Source organism: Capsicum annuum, chromosome 3, assembly GCF_002878395.1.
Source record: "Capsicum annuum cultivar UCD-10X-F1 chromosome 3, UCD10Xv1.1, whole genome shotgun sequence".
NCBI lineage: Eukaryota > Viridiplantae > Streptophyta > Magnoliopsida > Solanales > Solanaceae > Capsicum > Capsicum annuum.
In genome coordinates this window covers 6,406,171-6,432,404 of record NC_061113.1, presented here as the reverse complement: position 1 = coordinate 6,432,404, position 26,234 = coordinate 6,406,171, and the positions used below count along the sequence as shown (strand labels likewise).

The following is a 26,234-nucleotide window of genomic DNA, read 5'->3' as shown; positions in this document are numbered from 1 at the left end:
TTGAATAATAGGAATGAGGTAACCCCAAAAATAACCCTAACACTATCTATTTATATTAGTCCACAAAGAGAGATAACAAATGACCATCCTACCCTTGCCAAGGGGTGGCCTTGGAGTGTAAGTTTATTACACTTCAAGGATCCTATTCACACTTGAAAACATTTAATCCATTGGAAGGCTCAAGTACCAACTTACATACGGCCATTTGCGTGAACATAGCTTGGAGTTTTTGTAACTCCCGAGCTTGGCTACATGTGAATGGTCATGAACTTGTTGGACATCCTGGTACACCTGTATCATCCTCTCCATCTTGAGAAGAATTTGACCTCAAATTCAATATTTGGTCATCCTCAATCGCATCCACTAGAGAAAGATCACACACGTTGAAAGTGTTGTGCACTTGATATTTCGGGGGAAGGTCAATCTTGTAAGCATTATCATTGATTCTTTCAAGTACTTGGAATGGACCATCACCCCTTGGCATCAATTTGGTCTTTCTTTGAGATGGAAACCGATCCTTCCTAAGGTGCACCCACACCCAATCTCCCGGTTCAAGAATGAGTTTTTTTCATCCTTTGTTTGCCCGCTTTGCAATCTCTTGATTTTTCTTCTCAAGTCGAAGCCGCACCTTCTCATGCAATTTTTTCATAAAATTTTCCCGCTTTCTTTCATCTAGGCTAATCATAAGATCACTTGGCAAAGGATTTAAATCCAAAGGGGTAAGGGGGTTGAGACTGTATACACACTCAAAGGGAGTCATTCCTATACTTGAATGTATGACACGATTATAGGCAAACTCAATTAATGGTAGGTGTTCCTCCCAAGAAGTCAATTTTCCCTTAATCATGGAACGTAGCATAGCACCCAAAGTCCTATTTACTACTTCCATTTGGCCATTAATTTGTGGGTGGCAAGAAGTGGAGAACAACAACTTGGTACCAACCCTACCCCACATGAACTTCCCAAAGTGACTTAGGAACTTAGAGTCCCTATCACTCACAATGGTCCTCGGAACACCATGCAAATTGACAACATTATCAACAAACAAAGAGGCCACACTAGGTGCATCATCACATTTAGAGCATGGAATAAAGTGTGCCATCTTAGAAAATCGATCAACCACAACAAAGATACTATCCCGACCTTTTCTAGTCCTTGGCAACCCTAACAAAAAATCCATAGATATATCAAGCCAAGGATGCAAAGGGGTGGGTAGCGAAGTGTACAACCCATGAGGTTGGAGCTGAGATTTGGCTCCTTTGCAATCTACATATTGGCCGCAAATCCTAGATACATCCTTGTGCATTTTTGGCTAGTAAAATTGCTCCGCCAATATTCCAAGGGTCTTTTCGACCCCAAAGTGACCCATTAGACTGCGATTGTGTGCTTCTCTCACAAAAAACTCTCTCCAAGAGCTAGAGGGTACACACAATCGCCTACCTTTAAATAAGTAACCGTCAAGCTTGGCATAGGGATTTGAACCTCTAGCCGAATCCCACTTGTCCCAACCCCATTCTTCGCATTCCCTATAGATAGGAGAAAAGTGAGGGTTCTCGGGATACAATTCCTTTAAGATCTCAAAACCCATCAATTTTGAAGACAAAGTAGACACAAGAACGTGTTTTCGAGACAAATCATCGGCAACCACATTGTCCTTACCTTTTTTGTAATGAATAACATAAGAAAAAGTTTCAAGAAACTCAATCCACTCAGCATGCCGTTTGTTAAGCTTATCTTGTGCCCGAAGATGCTTCAAGGACTCATGGTCCGTTCGGATCATGAATTCTTTAGGCCATAAATAATGTTGCCAAGTGGTCAAGGCTCTAATCGTACGTAGAGTAGTTTAGAGTTGATCCTTTGAGCTTTTCGCTAAAGTAGGCAATAGGATTCAATTCTTGCATTAAAACCGCGCCTATACCAACTTTGATAGCATCATATTCAACCTCAAAAGTCTTGTCAAAATTCGGCAATTGTAACAAAGGGGCCGAGATAAGCATAGCTTTCAAGTCCTTGAAGGCCTTAGCTTGTTCATCTCCCCACTTGAAAGGCCGATCCTTTTTAATCACTTCGGTCAAGGGGGAGGCAATGGTGCTAAATCCTTTGACAAAACGTTTATAAAAACTAGCCAACCCATGGAAGCTTCTCACTTCACCTATGGTTTTGGGAGTTGGCCAATTTTTGATAGCGTCAATCTTAGATTCATCCACTTCGACCCCTCTTGAGCTCACCACAAAACCGAGAAATACAACTTCTTGTACACCAAAAGAACACTTTTCTAAATTAGCATATAACTTCTCCTTTCGGAGGACATCAAACACACATTGTAAATGTTTTACATGCTCATCTAAGGACCTACTATACACCAAAACATCATCAAAGTATACAACAACAAACTTTTCGATAAAAGGCTTCATCACATGATTCATTAGCCTTATTAAAGTACTTAGAGAGTTTGTTAGGCCGAATGGCATAACCATCCATTCATAGAGACCGAATTTGGTCATGAAGGCGGTTTTCCGTTCATCACCCGGTTGCAAATGAATTTGGTGATAGCCACTTCTCAAATCAATTTTAGAAAACAAACACAAACCACTCAATTCATCAAGAATATCATCTAGCCTAGGAATAGGGTGACGATATTGTACCATTATCTTGTTGATGGCTCGACAATCAACGCACATACGCCAAGTCCCATATTTTTTGGAAACTAGTAGCACCGGGACCGCGCAAGGGCTCATACTCTTCTTGATATACCCTTTGTTAAGGATTTTCTCAACTTGGCGTTGCAATTCCTTGGTATCCATCGGGTTGCTCCTATAAGCTGGTTTGTTGGGCAATTGTGATCCCGGCACAAAATCTATTTGGTGCTCAATTCCCTGAAGCGGGGGCATCCCTTGTGGAAGTTATTTGGGAAAAACATCTTCATAATCCTGCAACACACAAGAAATCAAAGGAGAAATAGAAGAATTAGTGGGGTTAATGTTAAAACAATATGCCAAAAGAAGCATGGGTGTCTCCTCATCATGATCCACGAAGAGCTCTTTCTTTCTAACCAACATCACCATGTTTTATTTTCCCTTTGATGTTGAGGCATCCTTGGATATCCCTACTACCCCACCTATGGGTTCCCCCTTTTTTCTTTATTTTTGGATTTCTTCCCCTTTTCTTTCAATTCTCTCATCCTTTGATACAACTCGTTCACTTGTGAAGGCAAAAGTGGATGAAGTGTGACCTTTCGGCCATCATTCTTAAGTGTATATCGATTAGACCTCCCATCATGTTTGGTAGACCTATCATATTGACAAGGTATACCTAACAAGTGACACACCTGCATTGGTATTATGTCACAAATCACTTCGTCGTGGTAGCTTCCTACCTTAAACCGTATCACACATTGCCTCATGAATTTCAATTCACCACATTCATTCAACCATTGCAACTTGTAAGGGCTAGTATGAAGTGTAGTTGGCAATTTTAAGAAGTTCACCATAGCAACATTAACAACATTTTCACAACTACCACTATCTATCACTAAAGTGCACACACTTCCCTTCACAAGGCATTTAGTATGAAATAAATTCTCTTGTTGGCTAGGATTATCTATCGCCTTACTAATCATGGCACGCCTCACTACAAAGTTTGAAACCACACACTCCCCTTCTTGTGGATAGACATCCACACAATCATCATCATCATCATTATGTGGCTCATTTTTGGGTTCCTCTCCATCTTGAGGCTCGACCTCATTCTCTTCTTTTTCAAGACCTACTTTATCACCAAGATAATACAATTTCCCTTTCCTTAGGATTATATTGCATCGGTTTGGACATTCATTGGCTTTATGTCCCCAACCTTGGCACTTGAAACATTGGAAACCTTTAGGATTAGGATACTTGTGAGCTTCTTGTCGGAGAGGAAATTTGTGGACTATTTTAGGCTCGGGCAGCCTTATAGTGGTGGGTTGGTCCTTGTTTTTGGACCAACCCGAAGATGGTTGAACCATATCTTTGCTCCTTGGACAACCCGAGGTTGATGGTCCCTTTGCCTTGAACGACGACCTCTCTTTAAGCTCCCTTTCAATCTCAAGAGCAGCTTGGAAAATTCCTTCAACGGTATCATACTTGTGAAGCATCAAATGAGTGGAGATCTCTTTGTTCATCCCACACTTGAACCGAATGATGTCATGACCAATTTGTTCTCCATGATGATCAAGCTTCAACATGAGTTGTTGAAACTCATCATAATATGCCATCACACTTTGATTCCCTTATAAAAAATTGTACAACCTAATAAGCAACTCATGATGATAGCTTTTGGGAAGATACCGTTGCCTCATTAGATACCTCAACCGAAACCATGGTGGTGGTTGTCCATCAATCAACTGATTACCAAACCGTTTGACTTATTTCCATCATGTGTTAGCACAGCCTTTAAAGTGAGCTATGGCATAACAACTCTTCTTATCCTCCGATATATCATTTACTTGAAACACTTTATCACACGCCGACTCCCAAGAAAGATACACCTCGGGGTCACTTTTACCCTTAAGGATAGGTAGTCTCAATTTGATGGTATTGATGCCTACGTCTCTCTCTTGGTGTCGATTTCCCCTTTCTCCATACCCTTGGTATCTTTTTGGATCCACACGTCCCCCTCTCATCTCTTCTTCCCTTATATAAGCATCGTCAAAGGCTTCATACCCTTCATAATACTCTTTACAATTTCCTCAAAGTGTATGGGACAATTTTGGACGTTTGGAACTTGATTTGGAGGGATTAGATTTTGTGAAAGTGGTGGTCTTTGGTTTAGTGGAGCTTGGAAGGGAGGGTTTGGATTTTGTAGAGGCATTTGACGTTTGAGTCCCTCTTGCGGAACTTGAAGAGTTTGGGAATAGGTTGGTCTATTGGAGTCTCGGTTTAGGGGGTTATGAGTGGTTTGGCTTGCAACATTTAGTGGAGCTAGTGAAGGATTTGGCAATTGTGGCCATTGTTTCGGGAGTAACGGTGGCAGAGGAATTTCTATCATGTCCACTTGACGAAACATACCAAGGAGTAGAAGTACGAGAGTTCCTTTGACTCTCCACTTGTTCTAACCTCCCACTAATAGTCCTTACTTCTCCCCTTATGGATCCCACTTTCGTACTCAACCTTTCAAGAGCTCGGGTCATAGCCTCAAGAGTGACCCTCATATTCTCCATTTTATTAGAATCTAGGGTTTAAGACGTGGTTCCCTCAATTTTCAAGGTATCACCTACACAAGCAACAAACAAGTTAGTTTAAAACCTCTCCTCACTCACACACTCTCGGATCACTCACACTCGAGCTCTACAAGTGTTGTAGATTGGCTAGTAACCCATGAATCCTTAAGGTTTAAGTATACTCTTGTCCGGAGTAGATTCTTATTTGAAACTCAAAGAATTCTTGTCGGACTAGAGACAAGGAGTTACAACGTATTCAAATGACAAAAGTACACAACCAAACGATGACACACATACAAGGGTTTAAAGGACTAATTGACAACCTAGTAGGAATGTACTAGCTTGTTAATTAGTTCTCGAGTCAATTAGAAGAAACTAGAATATCCAAATTGAGCTTAATTAATGACGTGAAAAGTGATTAAGGTGATGTGGCAGCATAAAATTGGTCACGGGCCCATACATTTTGTTCAACAACTTGAAGCCTTAATCTTCACAATTTTGTAATGGATGACTTTGCTTTTGGAGGGAAAGTAAAGTCTTGTAACTTTTCAACTTTTTCCAACTAAAAAAGATGAGGCTTAACTTTACTAGTTCCACAAGACAAGGCTCCTTGTTTTAAGGAAAAGTGGTTGTTAAGACAAGGAAGTGATGTTGGCAAGTCTTTTCACAAACAACTTTACAACTTTGTCTTACAACCCCTTTGGATCTATTTTAGTCTTTATAGTGGCCAAGATATGAGATAATGAGAAGATCAAGATGAACACCACAACAATACTTCAAGAACACTATCACAATTCACCAACAATAGCCCACTTTAAAGTCAAGAAACAACACACAAACTTAGCCTACTTCAAGTTCATCATACTACCACTTCAAGTCCACAATAGCAATGTCAATATGTTAAGCTCAACTTAGCTTTAGACACCTTTTGTGTTGATGAGAAAGAAATCAACACAAGAAACAAACTAGAAAAACAAAAGAACATCTAGATCTAAACACACAAACATCAATCTCGGCCAAGAAAACAACACAACACAATTTTCTCGGCCAAGAACAAGATAGACAGATTTCTCTTTTTTCTTTCTGAAATTTTCAGATTTCAGCAATTTTTTTTTTTTTTTGGTATTTTTCAACTACCAAACCCAAGATTGATTTTGTTGGAACAAAATCAACCACAAGATTTAGTACCAAATGATATAAAACAAAGTGTGTATCAAGAGATTCAAGCCAACACAAGAAGCAACAATAAGAACAACAAAGTGCTAGTGAATCGAAAGAGGCCACACACGGCTTCACTAGTATTCAACACTTGTTTTGACTAGAAAAATGAGTTTACAACAAGAACAACAAATGTCAATTTTTCTAGTGAATCGAAAGATCCCCACACGGTTTCACTAGACTTTTAGATTCAACAATACAATGTTATCAAGATTACAAAAGGTATAAAAACTTGACATACAATATTCAATAATCTAAGAACCCTAACAATGATAAAGTACCCTAAGACTAATAAATATCAATACCAAATTCTTACTTGGACCAAGAGGAACTCAAGAACCCCGAGACCCAAGTTTCTAGCCAAGATCCAACACTAGTATCACGCTACTAGTGAGCTTTTGATTTTGGCCTCTCCAAAATGAGAAAGAGAAGTCACCAATATTACAAGTCTTTTGTTTCTTGAATAATAGGAATGAGCTAACCCCAAAAATAACCCTAACGCTATCTATTTATATTAGTCTACAAAGGGAGATAACAAATGACAATCCTACCTTTGCCAAGGGGTGGCCTTGGAGTGTAAGTTTATTACACTTCAAGGATCCTATTCACACTTGAAAACATTTAATCCATTAGAAGGCTCAAGTACCAACTTACACATGGCCATTTGCATGAACATAGCTTGGAGTTTTTGTAACACCCGAGTTTGGCTACGTGTGAATGGTCGCTTGGTACACCCATATCATTTTGTGTCATATGTAGGGTGCTTATATGGACCCATACATCCATGTGTAATAGACTGAGAGGACTTTCACTTCTGGTGACACTTTTGGGAAACACGAGTCTACTTTGTTTAGCTATAGGACAGACAAGAAAATCAGTATTTACTGCTATGTCTAACAGCTTATTTTGGAGGAATTTTACATTCTTCATAGTGCTAACAGATGCATGTCCTAGTCTTTTATGCCACATGCTTCCATCTACTACTGCCTGCTCCCTGGTGGTTGTATTTGAGATGACCTTTTTGCTCTGTGCATCCTTATTATACTTGATGACTTACAAGCCTTCACTCTCCTTACCAATCCACCTCACCCTGCCACTGTAAATATCTTGAAATAAATAAAAATCTGGAAAGAATTTAACTGAGCAGGAGAGTTCTTTTGTCAATTTTGATACTGATAAGAGACTATACTTGAACTCAGGGTCATGGAGCATTTTTTTAACTTGCAAAACACCTAATAATGATGCATTACCAATGTGTGTAATTACAGCTTTTCTTCCAGTAGGCATACCTACTTGATCATCTTTGTCAGAATACAACTCTTTTGTACTATTTAGAGTATCTATGTTTGCAGAAATATGATATGAAGCTCCTGAATAAACTATCCATTCTACACAAGATAATTCTGTCATTAGTGATACTGATTTACCTGTCATGTTCACATGTTTCTATTCCAAATTCTTCTCCGTTACTGCATTTTCTTTGTTCAGCAGCTCCAAAATTTGCTTATAATGATCCTATGTAAAATGGTTGTTCTTTCCTTTCTCAGATGATCGTTTTGTATATCCTCCAAGCATTCCTGCATAATTTGCTGTGTATTGCTTCTTTCCACCTTGATCGGATGGGTACCCAACTATCTTCCAACATTAGCTCTATGTGTGCCTCTTCTTATGGCAAAAATCATACTACATGAAAGGTTTTTACCTTTGTAAGGTTGTCCTCTTCCTGCTTGCATAGCCATTGGATTTAGATCACCTCCTCCTGATGGTTTAAAACTAGGTTATGCTCGAGCAGTCAATGCTGGATAAGGATTTGATCTCTGACTCTCATTATCAATAATCATTGCATATGCTTGGTTCAAGGTCGGTTCTGTGGTTTTTATGAGAATTTGTCTCCTAGATTGATCATAAACCTCATTCAATCCACTTAGAAACGGAAGTAGTCTCTGTTGCTACAATAATCAATGTACTCTTTTGCCTTACCACATCCACAATCAGGAGGATTCATTGCATCAAATTCAGCCCATAATTTCTTCAATTTTGTGAAATAAACTGATACAGAATCAGTTCCTTGTGATATTGTTCCGATCTCTCTATGCAGCTGGAAAACTTGAATTCTACTCACTTTATCAAAACTTTCGCGCAAATCCTCTCACACATGGTGTTCATTTGAAGCATAAACAATGCTACTGACCAGATCCTTCGATACAGTGTTGATAATCCAGGACACAACCATCGCATTGCAAGTTTCCCAATGCCCGTGCAACTCCTTTTGACAGTTTTCTTTTTTGTAATCTCCTATCAAACCCTAGCTTCCTCTTAACTTGCAAAGCTAGTTTCATGGATCTTCTCCACAATCCATAATTTTCTGATCCTTTAAGTTGCACTGGTACTAAGATTGAACCAGGTGTATCGGACGGATGCAAATACAGTGGATGCGTATGATCCATCTTTTCTTCCGCCTTAGTTTCGGAACTTGAAGTGGATTCTTCCCTCTTTGATACCATGTGAATTTCACTCAGCTGGACTCAATCTTCTATAACTACAAACATAAAGGCAATGAAACAGTGAACCAGCAGAGTGAATCCATGAGGGAGTTATAGAGATAGAAGAAGAAGTAAAGAGAGGAAGAGATGAGCAAACTGAACAATTGAGAGATTTTTTATTTTTTGATTAACTACTCACACATACATCATTCTGTTATACACACATTGCTAATTATATACAGTAAATTGTAACTTCCCTTGACAGCTGTAGGACTTAGCTGACTCAGCATTTTACCAACCACTAATTGTGACAGCTCCACTAACTCTTAACTACCTCACAGCTTGCATTCTTTTCACAAAAATCCTTTATATGACTCCTCGTAACCCTTTTGTACGGTTACTGTATCTCCAGAGTCTTACTGTGGTAATGTTAACAACCCTTTGTACGGCTGCTCGTAATCCTTTGTACGGTTACAATTTGTTAAAGTTAGAATTAAATCCTCAAGTTTTTGACTTTAACATAGTTATGACGCTTAAAGAACATCATGAAATTCTTGATTTCAAAGCGTAACATTTGAATCTTCATATGTTTTACAGCAAGTATAAGAAAACTTGAACATATATCATTTCTTCAATAACTATGAGTTGGTGACATGGATTGAAAGGTTAAAGAACATTATTTTTCACAACTTGATAACATAATCAAGGGTATTAAGTTCAAAACAAAGAATGAATAGTGGACCTCAATTCAAGTCCACTATTCATTCTTTGTTTTGAACATCATAGAAGAACATTTCACCAAACATCTTGTGAATATGATTTTCTTGAGAAAAGAATTTTGGTAAAGACAAGTCTTAACTTGCCTCTAACGTTTTAAATTCCCTTTAGTCCTTTAAGTTCCCAGAATATTCAAAACTTCTATAGCGGCTATGGCTGCTGGAGAAACAAAGGAATCCCCTTTCTATTTGCTTCCTCCAAAAGCCCATATTTTAAACGACGACATATGACCTTTGAGCTTTTAACTGATGCATCAAGTATTTAGGGAACGAGCTTCATATTATTATTGTAAAACTAATAAATGAATGTGCATTTGTGTGTATGTGCTGCCAAGCAGATCCTAGAGCAAAGGAACTTTTATTTCACTTACGTAAACAAATAGTATCCCCAGTTAGCTATACTATTGTCCTACATTCATTCCGCTAATTTTCAGTTGATCCCTTATCACTTATTTATACCTCATGTTGCCTTGGGATAAAGAAATTTAATCCTCTCCTATAATCCGCGTCTAATGAGTATTACCTCAACACTTCAGAGAACATCTTAAAATCTTAGGGCTTCACACAGAATAAGTGTCGCTTCAGCTCATTTCACTCTCACTAAGGAAAACAATGAATATATAAGGTATAGTTTATCAAGTTTTCCCAAGTTATTCGATGTTTTTGAGAATCGAGCATGATTAAGAAGTAGTTCTTTAATATAAGGGTATAGTTGGAAACAATTACTAGAGCGACACCTATTTTGAGATAATCTTTTATACTGAAGCGGCATTTATTTTGGGATATAGAGAGTAGTTGATAGGTTGACTGAGTATTGGAATGTCACTCGGTGTTTGCAGCAAATATTGCAGTGCTTTTATTGTTGATTTTCATGGAGTTGCTCTAGTTGTTCTTATAAACTTTGCCTTCCTCGTTGCAAAGAATTGCAACCTGCAAGCGGATTCATCCGAGGTGAGGATGAATCATGTTGACAATGGATCAGGTTATCTGCATGGTGAAGGTTGTAGCGCAACTTCAGCCAAGAATGGAACTTGTGCTAGAACTTCCGAAGTACAAATAAGGGATCAAACCAAAGAGGCAATTACATCTGAATGGAAATCCAAGGAAAATGGTTCCATTCCTTGTCCACTCGCAGATATGGGAGGCTGTGGTAAGGGAACACTAAATTTGAGATGCGTCATTTCTGTCAATTGGATATCACAGTTGTTGGTGAAAGCTCAAGAAATAGCAACCAGATATAAATTGAAGGAAATGCATAATGCAGCTTCTCGGGAAACTTCTGACGAGAACTGTGTTCTGTCCGGCAGCTGGGGATGCTCAGAGTGCAGATTTACGACATTTTCAGCTCTCTTTAGCGAAGGGTGAACCAGTTGTTTTGATGAATCTTCTGGATAATGCACTGAGATTGTGCTAGGAACCAATGGTCATGTGGCTTGCTTGTCGAGATACCAAGAGGACTACTGCTGATGTTGTAAAATGCTTAAATTGGAGTAAGGTTTGTAGAGTCATCTATTCTTGATTAAGAAGAGATGACTCTGCAAACCTTGCACCAATATAAGCATTTTAAAACATTAGGAGCAGTCCTCTTGTTTTTTCGACAAGCACACTACATTACCATTGGTTCCCGGCTCAATCCCCATACGTTATCCTGAACGTTCGTCACAACAATTGGTTCACCCTTTGCTAAATAGAGCGGAAAATGCCGCAAATCTGCACATCGAGCATCCCCAGATCCCGTACAGAATACATAGTTCTCGTCAAAAGTTTCCTGAGCAGCTGTCTTATTCATTTACTTCAATTTATATCTGGTTGCAATTTCTTGAGCTTTCACTAACAACTGTGATATCCAATTGGCAGAAATAACACATCTCAAATTTAATGTTCCTTTACCACAATCTCCCATATCTTTGGGTGGGCAAGGAACGGTACCATTTTTCTTGGGTTTCCATTTAAATTCCATTGTCACGTAGGTTTGATCCCTTATTTTAACTTCAGTAGTTGGGACGCAAGTTCCATTCTTGGCTGAAGTTATACTACAACCTTTACCATTGTCAATATATTGCATCCTCACCTTGGATACATCTGCTTGCAAGTTGTCATTCGTTAATTATTTGCAACAAGTAAGTCAAACTTCATAGGAACAGCTAGAACAACGTTGGTGAAAATCAAAGTTATCTTTTCTTGTTGTCGTTTTTGTTTACTCTTGGTTTTTCTTGTCGTTGTAGTATTGGAGTAGTTCTCTCCAATATTCAATTTCTTGTTTGGAGAAATTCTCTCCAATCTTCAATTTCTTGGTTTAATTCCAGCATAGCCTCCCTTAAACCAAGATCTTCAAACTTGAGCACCAACTAAATAATATCGTATCTTGTAGAAGACAAGTACCTTAACTTTCCATCAATTTCCTAAAATACGTAGTGTCAACAAACTTGTGAGTGCCGCCTTTAGTTAGCTTCAATTTCTCTTCAATGCAATCCAAAGTCAATATGACTTTCTTCATGTCAAGCATCTTCAACATATCATCATCTTCATCATCATCATTATCATATATTTTCCTCCTCTTATTGTACCCTTAAATAACTATTCTTTTCGCCTTCAAATCATCTGCTTCAACAATTGGTTTGTACTTGGCCTTATGTGCCCATTAGCTTCAGTTTTCCTTTTCTGTATGTGGTAGAGTAATATCATCAGCAATCAATTTTTCATGCTCTTCAAAATCTACAATTTTGAATAATGGCTCATAGTTGATTGTATCTTCAATATTCATAATCACGCATGTCAGTTGTGAATCTAAATCTTTAATTGTTTCTACTTCAACTTTGGATAGATCATCAAAAACTTGTTCTTGGTGAACATTTTTGTTTCTTTCATTACTAGCATCATCTTCAATAGCCTCACACTTTTTCTTGTGTGACAGTGGTGGGTATTTCTTTTTCACTATCCTTACCTTGTATAGACCAATCACTTCTATTGCACTTTTCATGACATAAAATACTAGCTTCTATCGAAAGAGCATCAGTCTCAACCAAACATCATTTTTAGTTCTTTTTTTTTAGCAAATCCACTAGGCGAGATGCCCACAGCTAGTTTATATATATATATGTGTGTTAAAAGCAAAACTCAAAAGAGAAGTACAAGCAATAGGGGCTATGCCTTGCCTTACTAATCCTATTGAGGCACAACAAAACCTCTTCTAATTAACATGCTTGTAAAAAATAAGAAGAAAGAACTAAATATTCTACGATCACCACGGAGTTAATAACCAACTCTATGATGATATTACAAATGATAATACTTAATTAGTGAAAGATTAAAATAAACAAGAATGTGGAGTCAGATCCATGTTTCTTTAAAAATTGAAAATCTTGAAGAAGATGTAGCCCTATAAAGATTTGGTGTATCACCTTGTCTTCTTCCTCCAACCACTCCAAAATATCTTGATACTTCATCAATTCTTCTTGGATCTACTGAATCTCGTTGATGTAGTTGAACTTTGTTTCCTAATGTTTTGCCAACCTTATTGGTATTCTTCTCCCTCTTTATTTGTTTCACAATCAAGTTTTACACTTTTTTGACAATACTTCTTATTCACAACTTTCAAAACATCACAGTTCTGCTTCTCCTGAGAAAAGTTCGGCCCTTTCGGAAAAGATTTTCCATTTACTGTGTCATCCTTAATGCCCTCATGCATCCTGTGAGCATCAGCTACAAATTCCCTCTGATTTTGTGCTATGTGAATCTGTTTCAAGTTCTCTATGGCCGAGAGTTGTTCATCTTTTGGGACCACTGCTTGACTGTGCATCAATACGTACGTTGACCTAAAACAAACATAATTTTTTTTAAAAAAAAAATAAGACCTTGAGCAGGAACTTTGATATGGCTTTTTGTAAGTTTCTCAATCTTAGAGTACCAGCAGCTTGTAACACAACAATTGAAGGAGCCAAACATACCGTATCAGTCACAGCATAGCGCAGTTTGGTGACTGAGTCTCCACGTCCAAGCTCCACAGGAAAACCATAAGCAATGTACGCCTTGGGCCCCAGATCTGGCTTCGAACAGCCATCAGGAAGTCTTAGAGTGAGGTTGAGATAACCATATTGAGGATGTGTATATTCCATAAAAGGTAAACAACTAGAAAATTCGGCACCATGACGCGGCAGCCGCTCATCAGATAGACATGAAGGCAGCCAGTCATTCAACTTTAAGAGTGTTGGCCACTCATGACTGTCAGAGCGGCCCTCCGTGTATCCCTTAAAAAACTGGTGTATGTTCATTTCCAACTGCATGGTATCCAGGATAAAGTAAACTAAAGTAAATAGCATGTTGAGGTGTTTCTTTTAAACCACAAATTCATCCAAAACGTATATTGAGGTTTAAATTCAGTCGCATCTTGGGATTAAAATATCCTCAGTCCAGTTTCTAGTAATTCGTTGATTTGGGAACGATGTAATGAACAAATCATAAAGCTGCCAAATGTAACAACGAGATCAAGTTCTGAACTAGATTAAATAACAAAAAGGCGACATATATAACACAACTCAATAGATCCCAATCATGTCTTCTAATTGCATCAAGTTGAAAATTTTAAACTATATCAGGGACAGGATTGTGTTTTATGAAGACATTGAACTACATAGCTAAGGCCAGACCAATACCAGACTGGAGATATTAGTATTCTTGACTAGTCATGCGGCATTTATAAAGACCATATTCAAGCATGGCATAAGATGTAACAACATTAGATTGTGTTTCGCAGTTCAAGAAGAGATGGACTGGACAAACCTTACACCAATTTAAGCAATTTAGACATCAGTAGCCTTCTCGGTTTGTCGACAAGCACGCCACATTACCATAGGCTCCCAGTTCAATCCCAATGCATTATCATGAACGTTAGTTACAACAACTGGTTCACCCTTAGACAAGTACAGCCGAAAATGCCTCAAATTTGCGCGCCGAGTATCCACAGCTGCTGGACAGAATACATAGTTATCATCAGAATTTTCCCGATCAGCTACCTTACGTAGCTTGCCACTAGAAACACCGTTTTCACCCTTAGACTTTGAACAGGTGTAGTGCAGTTCTGAATCATGATGCATTTCCTTCAGCTAACATTTTTGCGCTATTTCTTTTGCTTTCAGTAACAGCTGTGATATCCAATTCTCAGAAAACATACATCTCAAATTTAAGGTTCCTTTACCACAGCCTCTCATATCTTTGGGAGGGCAACGAATGGCACCACTTTCCATGGACTTCCATTTAGATGTCATTGCCACCTTTGCTTCAGTGGTTTCCTTCTTGAATGAAATTATGCTACAACCTTTACCATGCAAATAACCTGGTCCATTGTCAATATATTGCATCGTCACTTCAGATGCATATGCTTGCAGGTTGCCATTCCTTAATTCTTTGCAACAAGTAAGGCAAAGTTCATACGACCATCTTGAACAACTCCGGTGAAAATCAACAATTAAAGCACTGCAATAGTTGCTGCAAATAACGGGTGACATTCAATAACCAGTGAACTTATCAGATAATTGCAGTCTAAGGTAAATGTGAATGCTCACCAAGAAATGCGCTGGTCCTTCTCATATTTTGCTTTCTGTATATTAACCTCTGAATCTCGCAATGCTGCCCAAAGAAAGAAAATGGTACTAAATGACAATCTTTTTCTTGAAGAATTACTGCCACAAAACGCAACATTGTTCTTTGAATAACCAGTCTTTCTATTTAGAAAAGTGAAAGCGAAACACAAATCAACTTAGAGATTTTTGGCTTCATTGAATGCTGCCAGCATTTGCAGAATCAGTCACTCGCATTAATAATCTGTGGTACCAACGGTATATGACAACCTATTAAATGACACAGCCTCTCTATAAATTAAATAGAGAGATTTAATACCATGAATCTGACACTCAATCTGCCTTTCAATCATTTGCTCGGTATTAAATCGTTCCAGATCAGGCAAAAGTGCTCGTACAATGTGCTTAGAGTGCTCGAGCTTTTATTCATCGCTGAATTTCACTTCTACATTCAACAAAACCACTCAATTTTTAATAAATAAATGTTCTTAGAGCATTAGTCAAAGAGAAAAATTGAACGAATCCTACTTTCACGGATCCATCTAACCGCAAACATGCTAATGTAGTTGCAAACATTACGACATACAGGACAAGCTTTTAAAAAGTCCTCCTCTGGCATCCCAGGATACCTACGTAGAGGACAAACAGAAAACATAAATGATGAGCATCAGAAATTGTCATTACGGACAAACAACAGATACAGTCTAAAGAAATGTGAGGTGAACAGCCAATGATTACATGTATATTCTACAAATTATGTATGATTATACACGTAACATCATAGACAGAGGGACGACTACTTTATTTTGGAAGGTAAGTTTAAAATGGCTGAGCAAAGGAAACTCATTAACATCAATATTCAAAATAAGTAGCAATACATTTTAAAAATGACTAGGCGATTGATGGAAATTGATCATACAGAAATGCTAATTCATCAAAGCCATATATATCATTGAAGAGTTCGACTTCAGGAACTTGTTCAATGGGATATATACTATATATCATTGAAGAATTCTTGGAAACACAATAAAATACTACCATGGAAAAAAAGCACGAGTATTTAGCAAAAATAGGGATGTAAATGAGCCTGCAAAAGATACTGCATTTATGCAAAAGATAAAAGGGCAGCCCGGTGCGTGTGGTCCGGAGAAGGGTCAAACCACAAGGATATGATGTGTCAGAATTTCATCAAAAACTATCACAGGTCAACAAATAGAATTAATATGCCTGCACCATCAAAAGCTTCTATCTTTGGGTAAAAAAATTTCAATCAAGTCGTCTCATGATGAGGAATATAAAGGGTCAAATAGAGGAAAAACCAAGTGCAAATGCATCATTCAGTACTTCTTAATGTTGCCGCACACGTATTTTTTGGAGTATCCGACACGGATAAACCAATATTTTTTAAGAGTCCAAATAACATAACTTCTATTTAATGCAAAAGGTTTAAAAATCTGAAGCCAAAGTTTAGATTTGGATGGACCTCTAACTCTTAACAACTAGTGATGCAAGAACAGCAATATCTTTGAACTTTACATCTTGAACAACACACAACTCTTTCTTTGCCACACTAATGACACATTTTGAACTCCATTTGCTTGGTTTAATCATCTCTAGGAAACTTCAATTTCTTTGAATGAACACAAATATTTTTATCACTACTATCACCAATATAATCATTTTCTTCTTCACTACTATTACCAGTATCTATGAACTCAACATCTGATTTCATTTTTTGTTTTGCGTTTTACTTTTTTTTCTATTTTACAAGAAAATTCTTAGAATATGCTACTATTCTTATGCTAGAAGCTAGCGTACCTTACAAATTTTCTTATTGAACAAAAAAAAAAGTAAAACACAAAACAAAAAATAAAATAAAATATTGAGTTCATAGATACTAGTAATAGTAGTGAAGAAGAAAATGATAATGTCGTTTATATTGGTGATATTAGTGATGAATATATTTGTGTTCAATCAAAGAACGAGAAAGAAATTGGAGTTTCCTGAAGCTGATCAAACCAAGCAAAGGAGCCCAAAATGTGTCATCAGTGTGACAAAGAAAGATTGTTTAAGATATAAAATTCAAAGATACTGCTCTTCTTGCATCACTAGATAGTAAGAGTTAGAGGCCGATTCAGATCTAAACTTCAGCTTCAATTTTTTTTTACACCTTTTGTATTAAGTAGAAATTACGTTACTTGACTCTTCAAAATATTGACTTGTCCGTGTTGGATCCTCCAAAAAAAAAAAACGTAAAACAAAGAATGAAATCATTGAGTTCATAGATAGTAGCAGTAGTAGTAAAGAAGAAACCCTAAGAATTTTCAAAAGTAAGCTTGCTTCTACTACTACTATTCTCTTTTGACTCAAATACCAATACAAAATGTGTAATACAAAAGTCTTTTTGTTTTGGGCGGGAATTTCTTTTCCAGAAAGTGTGTAATGGAAGTGAAAAGGTAACTTTTGAAGATTTGAATAAATATATTCATTTTTTTTGTTAATTTTCGTACCTCAATACTAATTATTTCTAAACAGATAAATAGTTTGACTAGCTAGTTAAATAAATGCCTTGTCAGCTTATTACTACTTTTTAAAGGATTTGAAATTAATGATTTTCTTTATAGATGGATTTCTTGTCAGCATATATTTATACCTCAGTAGCAATTCTTTCTATACATAGCAAGAAATTAATTTAGGGGTGTGAACAGTTGGTTCAGTTCGATTTTATGTGTTATTATTCAGTTTATCAATTTTCGATTTTAAAATATGTAAAATCAATAATCAATCAATAAAATATTTTCTTATCGGTTTTGATTTATCGATTTTTGGTCTTTAATGGTTCGATTTTCGGTTTAACCAATTAGAAACTACTTATAAAATAGAAATAGTAACAACTAACCAAAAAAAAAATCTTAGTTACCACCAAAATCCTGCGCAATGCATTTTAGTTTACAAGAATCTTCAAACTTGAACTGAATGTTAGTTTGAAAAAAAAATTGAATCCTAATTATTGAAAGCTATAAAAGCTTCAAGCTTTTCAATACGCTAATAGCTGAGTTTTATATTGTGCCTTTGTTTCCTCAATAGGATAATATTTTATGAATCACTGAATTGTGAATAAGTAGTACATATAATATATATACATATAGAGAGAGAGATTTATATATATAATATAAATAGGATATAAAACAATAATTTAGTGTATCCTTATTAGGTTATCGGGCTAACCGATAACCCAATAAGCTAAAACCGAAATCGAATCGTTTATCCAATAAATTTTTTATAAAACCAATAAGAAATCGTTAACCCAGTAATATTTTATCGGTTCAATTTATCGGTTGGTTCGATTTATGTACACCTCTAAATTAAACCACTAGCTAATTAAATTTGGATTGTTATTTTTCAGAGGAACTCTTTTTGAAATTATTTTTTTGGCTTGTTGTTATTGTATTTTCTTTTTGTATTTATCTGTTTTAAAAAAAAATGGTCTCTTTATGCATTTGATATGCTTTGTAATACCAACATCCTCAATGACAAGATTCAAAGTCTTCTTTTAATTAGAATAATTAAACTCCTGTTGACTCCTTTACCATGCCAAGAGAAAAAAAAGAATCGGTTTACATGGATCTTAAATACTTCCTCCATTGCTTTTTTATTATTTTCCTCATTTTTCGTGAGTTAATTTAGTTAAGTTTTAAAATTAAATTAGATTAAATTAATTTAATATTTTAAAATAAAAATTTAGATATTCAAAACTACATAAAAAATACTGTATAGTGAAATTCTTCTTTTTTTCAATTTGATTAAGAAATACATCTTAAAATATTAATCAAAATTTGTATTCGTTTGACTCTAAAAATACAATTTAAAAAGAAATGAAGGAAGTAACACCACAAATACTATAAATTGGAGACAAATCAGTACCAAAATATAAAATAATCACACACAGAGACGAAAAACATGACTTCCACATTATCTCAAGTCTTTATCCTTTGTTTTACACTTTAGTTTTTTTTTTCAGTCTGTGTTAATTCAGTTATTTTATTTAACTACAAAATCACTATAGAAACTTTAACTACAGAAACAGCAGAGGTCCATTGCACTTTGAGAGGACAAGATCTTGGTGTTCACCCTTTTAATCCATCTGGTACTTACTCAGCATTGGGCCCAACTAAATCCATAACAACACTGAAAAGTTCCACGTTAGGTATAAACTGCTCCATAATAAAAGCAACTCCATATCCAATAGAACTTGAACGCGAGACCTCTAGCTAAGACAGACAAAAATATTTACCATGACATCACAACCCTTTTGGCTAGCTGTAAAGCAAACAATATATATGTATAGATGAACTTTAACTACACCTTCAAAAATGTATCTTGTCCTAGGAACCATAAAGTCAAGAAAGTTAAAACAGTTGTGATTTAGTGACAAAAACAGGAGACCTGAAAGTAACATCTAAGGGAATTTAGACTGAAAGTTGGACCAATTTTTTCTTAAGCTTTGCATCTGCATCTTTGTTGTTTCCAATTCAGTGCTAGTGCTTTCTGTCTTACCAACTTTTTCTTGAACTAACAACATGAGTTTCTGAGCTTCTTGAGACGCTTCCTGTCGCTCATCGTTGATTTCTTTCTGCCTGGTCCTTATAGTTTGAAGGATTGCTTCCAACTCTCTAGCCTGTTCCTCCCTTTTATAATACTCTGACTTCAACGTTTCTTCTAATCTAGTCCAGTTCATTCAGTTTTTTCCTGTCCTCTTCGACGTTGGTAAGGAATTGCTGGTATTTTGATTCATCTTGTGCCAAGTCCCTCCATTTCTTAACCATGACGGGAAATTCATACTTGAGTTTCACCAATTGCTTGGCTTGATCATCGCTGAAAAAGGATGAGGGGTTTTCACTTAGAGCAGCAATTGCACCACACAATTCTTTTTCGTTTGTCTGGTCATGAGCCGATGCCTCCAAAGGTAATCTGATTGAGCAGTCAAATACTAAATTTGCAAGTGTTTGGGTTGAAGTACTGTTGCTCTGGGGGCCTGTTTGTTGGCTGGAATTCTTCTCTGGTAAAGACTTCAAGAATGACTGTATCTTTAGGAAAGTTGATTCGACATCTTCTATTTTGATGGATGGCTTCAACTCTTGACTAGGAACTGGTGTGCTTTCTTGAGCCTGACAATATAAAGCGTACTTTTACATAAATTCATACGGCAGCAACAACGAAAAGCTAAACCAGAAAAGATATGAGTTATCGAGTTAACCTTGTTTGCTGAAAGAACTGGAAGCGGAGAATGCAGATTAACTTCCGCTCTTGTTTTCTCATCCCGCTTGAGGCAACATATTCTTCTCTTTTGGCAATCTCCGCAGCGGAGGAAGATTTTGGCATAATTGGTCTTGACATAGCCTAGTAAAGAGAAATGGAAAAAAAAAAAACAAATAATGTAGTTAGAATTAGAAAAGCAAGCTGTTTGGACTGTGAAGATATCAGTAATCAATTGAGTAAACCTTGTTTGCTGAAGATAGATGATCAAGAACTGGAAGCGGAGAAGGTGGATTAACATATTCTTCTCTTTTGACAGTCTTGCTGCTGGATAGATCTTCTGAAACGGAGGGGGATTTTGGCACACTTGGTCCTGGCATAGCCTGGAAGAAAATGGAAATGAAAGAAAAACAAACCAAATAATGAAGTTTGACTTCGAAGTTAAGGCTGTTGAGATTGTGGAGATATCTGTAATAAATTGAGTAAACCTTGTGCGCTGACGACAGATTATCAAGAACAGGAAGTGGTGAATGTACATTAACTTGAGTTCTTGGTTTCTCATTCTCGCTAGGAGCAACATATTTTTCTCTTCGGACAGTCTTGCTACTGTATAGATCTGCCGAAATGGAGGAAGATTTTGGCATACTTGGTCCTGAAATATCCTACAAAAGAAGAAATATATATATATATAATCCAAATAGTGTAGTTTGACATAGAAATGAAAGCTTTTGGAACTGCAGATATCAGTAATCAATTGAATAAACCTCGTTTGCTGAAGACAGATGATCAAGAACTGGAAGCGGAGAATGTAGATTAACTTCAGCCGTTCTTTGGTTATCATTCTCGCTTGGAGCAACATATTCTTCTCCTTTTCCAGTCTTGTTACTGGATAGATCTTCTGAAACGGAGGAGGAAGATTTTGGCGTACTTGGTCCTGGCATAGACTAGAAAGGAGGAAATTAAAAAAAAAACAAGTCACATAATGAAGATTAACATAGAAATGGAAGTTGTATGGACTGTGGCTTACTTTTATACTTATGCCGACTGAACTTGATGAGCATAATCCTGTAGCAATGTCTGCTTTAGAGTTCCTACTTTACGGAAAAGAATAAGAGAAAGAAATGTGAAGTGTACATAAACAACGGTACTTAGCATTCTGAAGAGCACTAGAAACAATGGCATCACCACTGGGATTTCCTTGGTGCAACAAATAATAACCTCTCGGTTCCATTTTATTTGGCGTTGCTTGATCGTTCACATAGTTTAAGAAAGAAAGAAATAAAGACTTTTGAAACACATCGGGTCATAATTTTCGGGACTAAAGGAAAGTTTGTTACATAATTTGTGACGAGGGAGTAGGCGTTTATCTATTGAAATTCATCTAGGTGAGCTCCCAACTGTTTTTTCCCTCAAATGCATTACGCTGCAACAACGCAACAGTATATTTTTACATTGTCTTTGAATGGTTATGTCATATGTGATAGAAGCATATCTAGAATGAAAACACCATATGATAAAAGTTCCAGGTCTTACAAGTACAAATGAAATTATGCTTTAAGCAAATCCAGAATAAGGCCTAAATGCAGAAGGATTATGCAAGGCACAGAAAGTTAGAAGCAAAGAGGTATCCAGATATATGTTCATTTTTACGAGTTAATGATCAATAACACACCTAAACTATCGCTTTTTCCCAAGTTTCACACCTCAATTATCGATTGTTCCCTTTACCTACCTAAACGTTCACTCCCTTGGTATGAAAACATACCTTGATGCTAAGTTGGCCAAATATTTGTTCCAATCAGCAACAGGTGCATGTAAGACAACTCGGCATCAAGGTGTGTTTTAAAACAAAGGGAGTTTTAGGTATGAAACTCACAAAAAGATGATAGTTTAGGTATGAAATCACAAGAAGGTGATAATTTAGGTGCGCTTTTAACCATTAGCTCTTTTTTCAATGAAATATATAATTTTGTGAAAACAAGGAACAACAATCTTACAATAGTGTCTTCTCCAATTGATCCACTGCTTGGCTCATAGCACGAACAATTATTTTCTTTACCTGAAGAGTTACAGACAGATTTTAGCATTATTTACACACGCAAACACTGTTTTCAGAAAGAAACTAACATTACAGATGAAACCGAATTAAATCAAAGCGGATACCATTTTAACATCAACGTAGATAGTGTAAAAGCTTGTAACATGTAATGAGACAGGACCAAGGACTCATATGCAAAAGGCTGCATAGACGGTGGAACTGTTTAAACACTTTGATGCGACATTACCAAAATAGGTATGCTAAGCTACATGGTAAGAAGATAAAAGGAAGAATGCTGTGAATATGTTTACATAGCTTTTCCATGCCGAAACACAAATAAAATAATAATGATAAATAAAGCAATGAATGAAAACAAGGTCCGGAAAAAAGTGAACAACGATGAAACGAGACAATTATACTTCCAGCGGAAATAAAGGAGAAAAAAGAAGAATATATAAGGATCCAAATACCCCCAACTTGTCTGCCCTAGCATCATGATTTCTGGGAAGCTTGCGAAGTTCCTCAGTCAAACAGATGCACTCATTCACATTTTCAGGAGATCTACAGTGACGTTGATACAGGACTGTAAAAGATGAACACACCAAAAGTCAATGAGCTGAGCTCATAAAAGTACTAGAATTATGGTTCACTAAGCTAAGATCCTACTATTGTAAATCATATCAGCATCCATTCACATTTCCAGAAAATGAAGTGTACCTGCCTACAATTAGTCCTAAATATCTAGAAAAAGGTGCAATGGGGTAATAATAACAAGAAGCCTAAATGGTAAATACATGAACAAAGAAATTAGAAAAAAAAGTACGATAAAGTTGAAATACCAGCTGTTTAGTGTCATCTCTTCAAAAGGGGCTCATTGGCAAGGAAAAGTATGACTCAGAACCTTGATAATGAGACTGAAGTGCATCTAAAGCAAGGTGAAGCGCTCAACACATTCAGAGCTTTAGGACTACGCACGCATTTGACAACATTGGATAGGATGACATGGGATAGAGAGACGAACTATCTGTATACCTTCAAATTTCTGACTTGATGAGGGCATCCAGCAGGAATGAAAACAGCTTCACCTAATTTTTGAACAAAAGTCCATGGTTCAATGCCTGCAAAAGGAAATGAAAGCGTAGTGAACACAAGACGCAGTCTCAGAAAATGTTTTTCACATGAGACATGCAAGGAAATGGCAACGAGTAAGAGAATAAGATGACCATATTCTTCCTTTAGCCTCCTTTTATGCTCAGTGCTCAAGTAAAAAGTTTCATCAAAAATGGGATGAACAACCTGCGATGGAAAAAATATATTAAAGTTTAATCAATGTATTTTGTATTAATCAATTGGGATACTAGGAAATATATTGGAGTTTAATGCAGTATCAAATTTCTACTGTAACTTTGGCTAGCTAAGATATGTAGATTTCTGAACCATAAGTAACATCTATCAACATAGCAAAAGTACATACTATAACGTACATTACATTTCTCTCTAAGCATCAAAGTGATTATTATGAGAATTGCCAATATCTAACATCACACAGGCAATCAGTCAATCACCATAGAGCAAAATATCAAACACTCAGTTAATGGTTCACTAGTTGAACCATAGTCACTAATTAGCATTTTCATGTAATAAGAAAGCTAAACGAAAAGGTCTCAAAAATCTTTGCTTGGGAGTAAAGTTAATCTTTAGTGATGAGTATAGGATCGAAATTTAAATTTTAACGCCCTTTTTGAGTAAAAGATGATTAGCAACACCGAATGACAACGGTCGTGGAGGAAAGACATGAATAAAGATAAAATTACTTTAGAAATTGCAAAATGGAGAAATGAAAGATGCCTGCTAATCTTTACCAGCGGCAACGGTGAGCCATATATGTGCCTAAATTCCCTGAAGTGCTTCCTGAGATATTCCTCCAATTTAGGAACATCTTGCCTCCTAAAGATGTCCCATAGAGCACCACCATCAGCCTCTTCAAATCCTTCAGACCTATCCTACACAATAAGAGATATACTATCTTCTCTGTATCGGTATTCTTCTCCCTCTTTGTTTGTTTCACAATAAAGTTTTACACTTTTTTGACTACACTTCTTATTCTCAGCTTTCCTACTATTCTCAACTTTCAAATCATCACAATTCTGCTTCTTTTGTGAAAAGTTCGGCCCTTTCGAAACAGATTTTCCATTTACTATGTCATCCTTAATGCCCTCATGCATCTTATTCTTAGCTTTCCTACTATTCTCAACTTTCAAATCATCACAATTCTGCTTCTTTTGAGAAAAGTTCGGCCCTTTCGAAACAGATTTTTTATTTACTATGTCATCCTTAATGCCCTCATGCATCTTGTGAGCATCAGCTACAAATTCCCTCCGATCCTGCGCTTTGTGAATCTGTTTCAAGTTCTCTATGGCCGAGAGTTGTTCAACTGTTGGGACCACATCTTGAGTGTGCATCAACACGTTGACCTAAAACAAACATAATTTAAAAGAACAATAAAACCTTGAGCAGGAACTTCTATATGGCTTTTTTGCAAGTTCTTCAATTTTAGAGAGCATGTTAATATTTCGGAGTATCTAGATCTCTACGGTACAAGCATCTTGTTACACTACATTTAAGGAGCCAAACATACCGTATCAGTCACAGAATAGTGCAGTTTGGTGACTGAGTCTCCACGTCCAAGCTCCATAGGAAAACCATATGCAATGTAGGCCTTGGGCCCCAAATCTGGCTTCCAACAGCCATCAGGAAGTCTTAGAGCAAGATTGAGATAACCATACTGAGGATGTGTATATTCCATAAAAGGTAAACAACTAGAAAATTCGGCACCATGACGCGGCAGCCGCTCATCAAATAGACCTGATGGCGGCCAGTCATTCAATTTTAAGAGTTTAGGTCACTCATGACTGTCCGAGCGACCCTCCATGTATCCTTTAAAAAACTGGTGTATGTTCATTTCCAACTGCATGGTATCCAGGATAAAGTAAGATATAATGTACCAGAACCTACACCTCAATTAAAGAGCATGTTGACGTGTTTCTTTTAAACCACAAATTCATTCAAAACGTATATTGAGGTTTAAATTCAGTCGCATCTTGGGATTAAAATATCCTCAATCCAGTTTCTGGTAATTCGTTGATTTGGGAACTTCACTCACACCCGATGTAATGAACAAATCATAGAGCTGCCAAATGTAACAATGAGATCAAGTTCTGAACTAGACTAAATAACAAAAAAGAGACCGTATATAACACAACTCAATAGATCCCAATCATGTCTTCTAATCGCATCAAGTTGAAAATTTTAAGCTATATTAGGGACAAGATTGTGTTTTATGAAGACATTGAACTACATAGCTAATACCAGAATGGAGATATTAGTAGTCTTGCCTAGTCATGCAGCATTTATGGAGACCATATTCAAGCATGGCATAAGATGTAACAACATTAGATTGTGTTTCACAGTTCAAGAAGAGATGATGACTGGACAAACCTTGCACCAATTCAAGCAATTTAAAACATCAGTGGTCCTATCGGTTTGTCAACAAGCACGCCACATCACCATAGGCTCCCAGCTCAATCCCAATGCGTTGTCATGAACGTTAGTTACAACAACTGGTTCACCCTTAGATAAGTACAGCCGAAAATGCCTCAAATTTGCGCGCCGAGTATCCACAGCTGCTGG

At 36.8% G+C, this 26,234-nt stretch overlaps 1 pseudogene; it reads right to left on the bottom strand.

Annotated features, from left to right (window-relative positions):
* Window positions 1-19,200: 19,200 nt before the first annotated feature.
* Window positions 19,201-26,234, bottom strand: LOC107865709 (annotated as a pseudogene).